At 38.1% G+C, this 11,001-nt stretch overlaps 1 non-coding gene across 1 annotated transcript; it reads left to right on the forward strand.

Annotated features, from left to right (window-relative positions):
* The first annotated feature begins 593 nt into the window (after nucleotides 1-593).
* On the forward strand, nucleotides 594-700 carry LOC141603208 (small nucleolar RNA R71). The gene has a single exon (XR_012525099.1). It is a non-coding gene; the product is annotated as a small nucleolar RNA R71 (small nucleolar RNA).
* Nucleotides 701-11,001: the final 10,301 nt, after the last annotated feature.

Below are 11,001 nucleotides of genomic sequence, written 5' to 3' on the forward strand. Positions count from 1 at the left end.
GTGGGGGCCTTTGTTGATTTTGATAACCCGGTGGAGGATTATACTTTTGTTGTTGAAGGACATAGGCATTTTGTTGTGGTGGGGATTGAGGTTGAGGATTAAGCACATTGTTGCTTCTATAAGACACATTCAGGTGAAATCTTGTATTTGGATTATAAGTGTTGGAAAATGTACCCGGTGGATAAGAAGTTTGTCTTAAAGCTTGAAAAGCATTTACCTCTTCAATAGGAGCTTGGCAATGAGCGGTGTAATGACCCGCACCTCTGCAACCATCACGAACAATAATTTGACTTGTTGAAGACACGACATTGAGTTGTTGTAGGGAATCTCTAATATCTCTTTCCGCCAATTGTTGTTGGAGTAAGGCAATTTGAGCGAGCAAGACGGAGTTGTCGGAGGATTCTTCTTTACCTTTGAGTGGCACACTTCGGGAATTGACATATTGTGCATCATGGACCGCCATAGATTCGATCGTGGCATGAGCAATATCGGTGTCAATTTGATCAAACCGCCCATTGTTGGCGGAATCAAGAATCCTTCGGGACTCGGCACAACATCCATTGTAGAATGTTATAGCTAGGAACCAATCATCTAGCCCATGATGTGGGCATTGTCTTTGTAGCTCTTTGTACCTCTCCCAAGCTTCATATAAGCTCTCAAGAGCTTGTTGACGAAATCCGGTGATTTGGCTCCTCAAAGTTTGAGTTTTCTCCGGTGGAAAAAACAGCTTTGCCTTGTCTTTCAATGAGAAAGGGAAAAGTATTTCCCTTATTTGGGCTTGAGTGACGCCCGTTTAACGGATCATGGAGCAATAATCGCAGAAATTTTGCATATGCAAATTGGGATCCTCCAAAGGACTTCCCCCAAATTGCTTCCTCTCCACAAGGCTAATGAAAGCCGATTTGATCTCGAAGTCCGGCGCGGTAATTTGAGTAGTTGTGATACCGGCCGGAAGCATGGCCGCGGTGGGCTTTGAGTGATCGGAAAGTTTCACCATCTTTTTAGTAGTAGATGGTGGTGGTGGTGGTGGAGATGATGAACTTGAAACCTCCTCCTCTTCAAGAATTTTTGGATCGTCTAGGTAAGACTTTCTAGCACTTTCAAGTTGTTCGGGAGAAGCGGCTTCTTTCACTTCCTTCCAAAAACGTCGTCTTCTCCTAAAGGTTTTCTCGGGATTGGAATTCGGTGAAAGCAAATCTCCACTACGAGAGGACCTGGGTATAAGACAACAATTTCTAGAAAATGATAAGTAACGGTCTCAAGGAACAAGTGTTCCTTAAGACAAAATAAAACAAGATAAAAATCGACAATTCAAAACGCAATAAAATCGTGCTCCCCGGCAACGGCTCCAAAATTTGATAGGCTTATCATGCACCTATGCAAAGATAATTACCCTAGACACAAATTAATGTAGCAATAGGGGTCGAACATAAGGAGACGGGAATTGCGTTGTGAAAAGCTATGGGAAGATTTCTGTCAAGATCGATTTCGTTTTGGGTTTGTTTGTTTGGTTTGTTGATTAACAGTAATGAAAATGTAAACTATATGATAAAAGGGAGTCTAGGGGAGTTGGGTCACACATGCAAAGGTAAATATATCATCATGTTAAACTCGGTATCAACAACATTGTGAATTGTTTAGGCTTAGAGACACCAACCTTACGGCATTAATGTCAACCATAGACCGGGTCCTAGAGAAACTCTCGTCCATGACTAGGTCGTCCTACTACACATGCTTAGTCTAATTCAATTCCGTGCCTCTCGACTTTAGAACGAATGAACAAACTTAATCGATGAATATGACCTTTAAACATAGATTAAACGTGACGATGCAAACTGTGATAGAAACAATTAAACAATATTATGTCAACCTAATTTAACATTTTATATACTTGATTTTGCATGGCTTCCCTAGCCCCTAGACTAAGGAAATTTAGCTACTCATAATGCAATGTAAACTAATAACTTTGTTGTAAGAAATGCTAAACGTGATTGTATGAACTATATAAGCTAAATGATATACCAATAACATGTAATAAAAATACTACTAATGTAATATAATAAACGTGCTAACGAAAAACTATGCGATAACTAAATAGAAATGTAAAATTGAAAACTAGAAATAGAAATACCGTAATGGAAATGAACTTGTATTGCAAAGAAGAGAGTAGAACCAAATGCTTGAATATATAAATAACCAAGTGTTTGATAACCAAATGCTTAACAATATTGAAAACAAATATGAAAACTATTGAGAGAATTATGCTTATGGCTATTGTAAAGTATGAAAGACGTAAGAATGAGATGATCCTCAGCTTTGGAGTGCCTCCCCTTTATATAGGGGAGGGAAATGAAACGTAAACAATCTGCCAACAGCCAACCCCGATCGGGGGCGTGTGTTTCCGGATTAATTCTCTTAATTCCTCGATTAATTGCTCGAGGAATCTCTATGTTTATGTTTAATGCTCCTTAATCATCTGGTAATGCTCTAAATTCATAGCATCCTAAGCTTCTTGGTATCCAATGCTTTCCACCTTGACTTGGATTTGAATTTGGGCTTGACTTTGATTGTTAGCAATATTTGCGTTACACACATTGGTCCATCAATTTCTTCATGCAAAACCCATGCAAATACTCCATACTAGTCCAATCTTGTTCCTACTTAGCTTAGTGAACTTGATGTATGCTAAAATGATAGAAAAAAGCCTCTAAATGCTTAGATTCCTACAAACATGTAACAAACACAACAATACACCTAGAACACAAGATTAGCTCACAAATATACTATTTAAAGTATGATAAACAATAAAAATCGAGCTAAAATGAGGGGTAAAAGTATATATAAAATGAACACATCAGGTTGTTTGTTTTTTTCTATAACTAATTGCGAATATTAAAATAACAAATTCTATAAGATTAAAAGGTCTAGGGATCAAGTTCACTAGGTATGTTATCTATGGTGTGATTTAACTAATTAAGAGAGCAATTACATTGTTTAAGGTCATATGATCGGCCGACTCAAATATACCCTTTAGATCTAAACTTAACATGCGGTCGCTATAATTAAGCGAGTCTTTTCAATTGTCGTAGCCTATATTAGTCTTAACCCGGTCAGTGATAATCCTAATTTGCAAGACTAATTAACTAATCTTGGCCAGTAATAGATTCAAGACAACAATCGAACAACAACTAAAACCAGTTTAACAATTAACTCATTAATTAAGCCCCCTTCTAACAAACTAGATCCCCTTTTCAACCTAGATTAATGTAACACCCCAACTAGCCGGCCAAGATAATTGGAACGTTACCATCTCGGTTTCCCGAGTTAGTGTTTCAAAACTCGAATCAAAGAACATTTTATTAATGTAATGTTTAATGAATTACATAAACGTAAACAAATGAATAAATAAAATACAACTCGTGACATCTATACTCTTCTAGCCAACTAGACTCGTCTCGTGATATCATCAAGTTCGTCCCGTCTCCCGCGTACTATCCAAACAACCTGAACACAACATGCTCCCCATATGACCAAAGGATATTATATGGATCGACACAGGCCACCCCAAAAGAGATAGGTGACAAATACATGGACACAACAAACGTCAGTTTCAATAAATAATTAAAGTGTGACATGACTCGAGTGTGTGAGCATACAATATGACTTTGATATGAATCAGATGATATCAAACAACCGCCACCACGGTACCGGGACACGCCCAGACATACCGACAACCTCACTGGTACCGGGACACGCCCAGACATACCGTCAACCACACTGGTACCGGGACACGCCCAGACATACCGATAACCGCAAACAGGTACCGGGACACGCCTAGACGTACCGGATCCGGAAGCCAACCGGTCCCCTTCCAGACGTCGTGTCTCAACCACACGAGTCCCTCCAAACTCAAGTCATTAATGTGCACATCCCTCCCTCTTGGAGTGGGAAAGCTCTAAGAGGCGACCCAAGCGGAAGACGGTCTCCCAACCGTCTCCCGTCTCCTCAACAACCACCAACAAACACAACCGCATATTGTCCAACATATATGACAAATACAATGATGCAAGATACCACACAATATGTCAATTACCAACTCATCCAATCATCTTAACCGATATCATGTTATAATGCAATAACCTACCTTTTAGCAAATCCGCACAAGCAATCCGTCACACAAGCAAGGCCTGTCTCGTAAAACCGTCTCACAAAACCCATTTCCTAAAATACGATAATAATACAAATACGTATAACTATACTCATCCAATCATACAAAGACGTATAAATATACGAATCTAATACGTATTCAAATACGTATAATTATACGAATCTAATCATACCAATACGTATAATTATATTAATTAATACGTATACGACTAAATTAAATAAATAAAACCCGTCTTATACAATTACCCAAAAACCCGACTCACTCAAGCCCCCACTACACCACCTCCGCTGCCACCATGGACCACAACCACCAGCCGTGGTGGCCACGGCCAGCAGTAGCCACCCACGACCACCACCAACAAGACCCGACACCAACACACCAACCACAATACCCCCCCCCCCCCCCACACACATACCCACACAACCCGCAACCAACCCCAAAATATCCACCCTCGCTGGCGGCGGCCACCACTCCTGACCACAGTGGGTACAGTGGTCACCCACCACGACGGGGCAACCACCGGCAGCCACCAACAACAACACGGCAGCACCAACAACAAACAACGATGCAACAACAACAACAAACCCGACACCCTCTTTCTCTCCCCTTTTCCGCCACCTACACCCACCCTCACGGCCACCCATGACCACCCCTCAACCCTCAACCCGGATCTGCCCTAGCCCAGACCAAAACCGGCCTGTAACCCATTCGAAATCTCAGCCCTAACCCGCATGACACAACCCCCTAAAACCCCTTTTTCTACTCGGTCATGGTCTGTTTTGGGTGGTCAACGGCCGTCCATTGGTGGTCCAAGGCGGGTCAAAGATGGGTCAAGGTCGGGACGGGTCAAAGGTATGAATAAAATAATATAAAGGCTAGTATATAACGGTTTACCTTATGATCTTGAGGTGAGGTGACGGAATCTCCTTTTCCTCTCTTGCTCTCTTCTCCCTTATCTTTTGTGGTGGATTATGTTGGGATAAGGTTTGAGGGGACAATGGTGGGATTATAAGGTGAGGGTAGTATAAGGTGAGTGTATAAATACATGTATCTTATTATTATTATATTATTATATTATTCCGTCTCAAGCCCAACTCGTTAAATATAATAAAATATTATTATTATATAATTATTAAATACGGAGTATTACAATTAATGAATTAGTTACTCATACTAATAATAACTACAACGAGAAGATGAAGGGAAAACATAATTAAAAGCATTAATAAGATGAATAACAAAGGAATTATGAAACTAGAACTTGAATTAATAATTAACGAAGAAAGATTAAGAAGAACCGTAAATAGAGTGCATAGATACGAAAGCAATGTGTAAATAAAACTAGATCTAAATTTTTCTAAGAGTTTCTGAAGTAAAATAAGCGTAACCTAATAATAAGTTACGAACTTCCTATTTATATTACAAATAAACCGACTTAAGGAAGTTTCGCGGAAAGTAGGAAATCGATAAACACTCGATCGAGTAAAACAACACTCCAACACTCGATCGAGTGTCCACGTTATCACGACTTGATCGAGTAAAGCAACACTCGATCGAGTGAGTTCAGTAGATCACTTTCTTCGTGCCTTCTCTTCTTGTTTTCTTGGCTTTTTACCTCGACTCTCGAGTCATTCTTTTCATGCTCCGTTTTATCGACTCTACGGTGCTCAATATTATCCAATTGCATCCAATCTGCATTAAAACACCAAAAGGCGGAAGTATCAACGTTTCTATATAAACGGCATATAATTAACATATTATAGTACAAAACCGTCTCAAAAGCAACTAAGGGGAGACATAAATGTGTATAAAATTATGACGCGTTAGATACAACATACATGATTTTATTTCAAATAGAGGCGAGTATATTTAAATGAGAGGTATGTTGGGATTTCATCAAGGTTTATGAAATATGGTTTAGGTAACTCATTCCTAGGTTTATCGCACATAACAACAACAAAGCCTTAGTCCCAACATAGTTTGGGTATGTTTGGGGGGCCGGTTGGGTATGTTTGGGGGCCGGTTAACTTGAATCATGATCCGAATCCATCGAGGTTTGAATCCGCCAATAAAGGCAAAAGTAAATAAACAAAGTAAAAGAAAATAGTTAAATATTAGACGAAACCAGTGTTTTTGTAAGAAAATAGAGTAATAAAAGTGTGAAAACCGATCTTAAAGTGGCAAAATGGGGTTGTAAAACATAAAGAGTATGTGTCATTTAACATAAATAAAATTAAAAAAAAATATCTTTCATGTATATTGATAAAAGACGTGTAAATACAGCAAACTCAAACTAAATCTTCTAATATGAATTCTTTTTCTCCACAATCATCCTTATCCATGTTTGGGTCTTCCCTTTCCCTAACAATATTACCCATTTCGGAACTCTAAATTAAATCCTCCATAGTGCTGCCTTTTAAGCTCTCTGCTACACATGGACAAACCACCTTCAACGATTTTCTTTCATCTTATTTTCAATCGACGCTAACACCTACTTTCTCCCGGACCACCTCGTTCCTCAACCCATCATTTACATCATTTCTTACGTCACCATTGATCCAGGAAAATATACGCATCTCAGCTACCCTCATCTTTTGTACATGTCCATGTTTTACCGCTCAATACTCAGTACCAAATAAGAGTACATGCCTTAATAGCTGTGCGATATAATTTACCCTTTTAACATATAGGGTACACTCGAATCACAGAGAAATCCAAGTGTCGCTTTTACACTTCAACCAACCTGATTTGATTCGATGGATCTACATCTCTATCTAATTATTTGATCACTATGGATAATAGATCCTAAATACATGTAGATACCTCATTTCTGCACCTCCCGCAAACCACCCGGTGATGATTGGGCCGCATGTTTGGTACGCGGAACGATTTGTGACAGTTCCTAAGTTTATCATCAAGTGATCGCTCAAACATTTATTTCTACCTCTTAATTGTCATCTACGTGCCGATACGGTCGTTTTGGCAGTAATTAGAGCACATTTGGAGTCCGGGCCTAAAACCGTCTTCATTTTCTTAAACCGAGTCGGAATGTTCTGGAATATTCCGGATATTTCTATTCCATATTTTATAAATCTTTTCATCTTTGGTAAACAATTTCCCGTAATATTCACACAAAATATTAAGGAAAACCAAATTATTCCGTTATTCTATAAACCAAACACGAAAATCTTTCTTCCGCAGGAGGAAACCACTTGGGAAAGGACGCATCAGGTGCTGCGCCTCTTCCAAGAGACGCAGTGCCTGCTGCGCTTCTTCCCAAGTCCTTTTCTGCATATTTTTCGTATCTTTTTCATATCTTTTCGAGATTCACTTCCAAAGTTTCTCCGAAAACCCTATTCCTCCGTGTCATTAGTATAAATGGAGACCTTCGATCTCTCATATTTCTCACGTGAGTGTCCGCCCTTCTCTTCTCCCTTTGCATTCTTGACCACGTTCTTACTTTTTGGCGTCTATGTGCTTGAACTTTCGACCACGTAAGCTCGGATCTTTCTGAGTACCAGCCTCGTTTTGCATGACCGACCAATTTGACCAACTCCACCATAATCAACTTTAATCAATCATTAATCGTTTTCCTCTTACGAGGGCACTTTCGTTATATTCGAGTCGAGCATCACTAATCGTAAACTTAGTTCATCTCGTTTCGTCAAACATGTAAGTCTGAGGGTGTAAATCTCTCTTTTATTTATTGTTCTTTATTTTTGTAATCATATTGTAAGATTTATGTCGAAAATATAATTAAAACGGATTTCCTAAACCCTTTGTTTAAACCCCTTTTTACGGATTAATAGGAGGCAGACGTCGAGAGGGGATGCAGCAACTGCTGCGCCTCTTGGAAAGGACGCTTCACTTGATGTGCCTCTTCCTGAGGTTGCCGTCGTTCCTGCTTCTCTTCTTCTTCCTTCGTCCTTTGTTGGTTTCGTCTCTCTTGTTTTCTCTCGTCTTTGTTTGTTCTTATTTCGTTCACATGATAGTTAACAATATTGTTCATCATCTTTAACATATAAGTCGTCATTACCACACATAATTCGTCATTAAATTCCCGACTTAAATCCCGTATAACCAATATTCGCGGGTTTTCGACATTAAAGTCAAACCGGGTTATAGAAATTCGATTCATTCATGTTGCGTTTCTGGAATTCGACCTTTGATATATTCTTATTTATATTCTTATCATGTTCATCATTAGTCCATCATTAATTCATCATATTTAACCTAATTAATTAGTTAGTTTCTTAATTTGTTAATTATTAATCTCATTAATCATGTAATTAATTCGTTCTAGTCAGTTTCATCCATGTTTATCGCTTTTATGACCATTAATCATATGTAAATAACCTGCTAATCACTTCCATCCGAGTAAATATTATTAATAGAGCCTTAAATTAACCAACGAACATTAACGACTTGCAATTCCGGCTTCGCAGCCAGAACTGAGCCAAGGAACAGACGCAGCGACTGCTGCGCCTCTTCCAAAGGACGCAGCTCTGCTGCGCCTGTTCCTGGCTGATTTATGTCCCTGAACTCCCGTGTTACCTTGGCTTAGTTTATTAGCTATGTATTAATTAACTATTACTCGTATTATCGCCTAAATCCTGTTCGTTTATTTGTTTATTTATTCTTTTTCCCAAATTATCCGTTTTAAAAGTGTTTTCGACATAAATCATTTAACCCATTGTAATTATTGTAATTTTCTTTATTGTATTTTTATTGTATTTCTTTTATCGTATTGCTTGTGTGCCTTCACATGTAATTGAACTGAAATCCTACTTTGACCCAATTGTATGCTAAATTACGTGTTCACCGACTTAGTCTAATTCTTCACATGCTAGGATTAATCTAATGGATGTTGCATTGCATGCATATAATCGACAATATATCGACTATAGACAATTTCCCTAATCATTAGTAGAGGCCGCTATCGAGGCGGGCGGGATTAGGTGTTCGATCAAAAGAGCTTCCTAATACGTACCCTATCCCTTATTCCAGATCTCTGTGAACATACGTGTTCATTGGCATCCACGAGAGTCATTCTAGACATAGAATGCTAAGGGTAACGAGTTCTTGGTGTTCATGTCACTACTTTGTGTCTTGACATGGCACGAGGTATTCGAACGGTTTCAAATTTTCCACAATAAATTGGTGGCGACTCCACAAATGCAAACGCTTGTTTCCCAAGCGCCCCCGTGGCCCATGTCCACAATACCTAACCATAAACTATCCCCATATTTACGATAAATTGATAAGTCCAATTTATATACATTTTATCCCCATATTTTAGATCCAATTTATATGTCATTATGCACTAACCTTAATGATATTGAGCTAATATTTGTATTTCTAGTTGCATTTGCACGTTCTATCATATTTTGTAGGTACTTAAGCTTTAAGGAGCTTAATTCCACATATTTACAAGCACTAGGATACAAAGCTAAGTTGAAGAGGAGAATGGACCAACAATGAAGTAAAGCATGGACTAGCATGAGTAAATGTGGTGGATTAATTTGAGAAATGCACAACACACGTCAAGAAATGAGCCTAAGTATAAAATCAAGTATTAAAGCCCAAGTAGAAGAAGATGGGAGAATGCCTTGGATGCTCATCTTAAGATGTTTTTTGGATGCTAATTGTGCAATTAAGAAGGAGTTGATGGCCAACATGGGATTCTCTAGGAAATTACTCAAGTAATTAAGAAAAATATTTGGGGTTGACCCCTTGTATTTGCTCTAAGTTTCACTCCTTATTTCCTATATAAGGGTTGCTAATCACACACCTTTACACACCACCATTCACATATATTTTTATTCCAAAATTATCTCTAAATATTAGTAGTTTAGTTTAGTTTAGTTTATCTTGTATTAGTTGGTTACAACATTTCTATTATCAAGTTCAAGATTTATTGCATGTTATTTCCATTTGAAATTGTTCTTCTATTTTCATTCAAGGTAATTTTATCTTTATTTTAATAATGTTATTTATCATTTCATTTAGCATTAGTTTAGTTTATATTTTCACAATGTTAGAATAATTTACCTTTGTCTAGGGAATAAAGGAAGCCATGCATGATTAAGTAATTTGTAAATGTCAAAATAAGGATAAGTTAATATTGTATAATTGTTTCTATCACATGTTTGCACCATAATGTTTAATCTATGTTTAAAGGCCTTATTCATCGATTAAGTTTGTTCATTCGTTCTAAAGTCGAGAGGCACAGAATTGAATTAGACTAATCATGTGTAGTAGGACAACCTAGTCATGGACGAGAGTTTCTCTAGGACCCGGTCTATGGTTGATACTAATGCGGTAAGGTGGGTATCTCTAAGCCTAAACATTTACCGCAAAATCAATTTCTTAACTTGACATAAACATTTACGTAATTAGCATGTGTGACCTGACCTCTCTAGACAATTTCTTTTTATTGTTGTTTTCATTTTATTTGCATAATCAACCAATCAATCAATCAACCGCATCGACTCAAGATAAACTTCGCTCCATAACAATTAATTAATAACTCCCGTCTCCTTTGGGTTCGACCCCTAAGTACTACATTAATTTGTTACCTAGGGTATAAATATTATTTTTGCATAGGTGTGCGATAGCCTATCAAATTTTGGCGCCGTTGCCGGGGAGACGGTTTTGTTTGCTAATTTGTTGTTTAATTTTATCTTTTTATTTTGTCTCGAGGAACACTTGTTCCTTGAGATTCATCTCACTATTTTCTTGTAGTTTTAGTGCCTATTTTGTAGGTAATAAAGCTTGGCCTTACATAATGAGTTACGAATTCATCCCACAACTCCAAGATGAGCCTTTTCCTG

The sequence above is a fragment of the Silene latifolia genome, chromosome 9 (assembly GCF_048544455.1).
Source record: "Silene latifolia isolate original U9 population chromosome 9, ASM4854445v1, whole genome shotgun sequence".
Taxonomy (NCBI): domain Eukaryota; kingdom Viridiplantae; phylum Streptophyta; class Magnoliopsida; order Caryophyllales; family Caryophyllaceae; genus Silene; species Silene latifolia.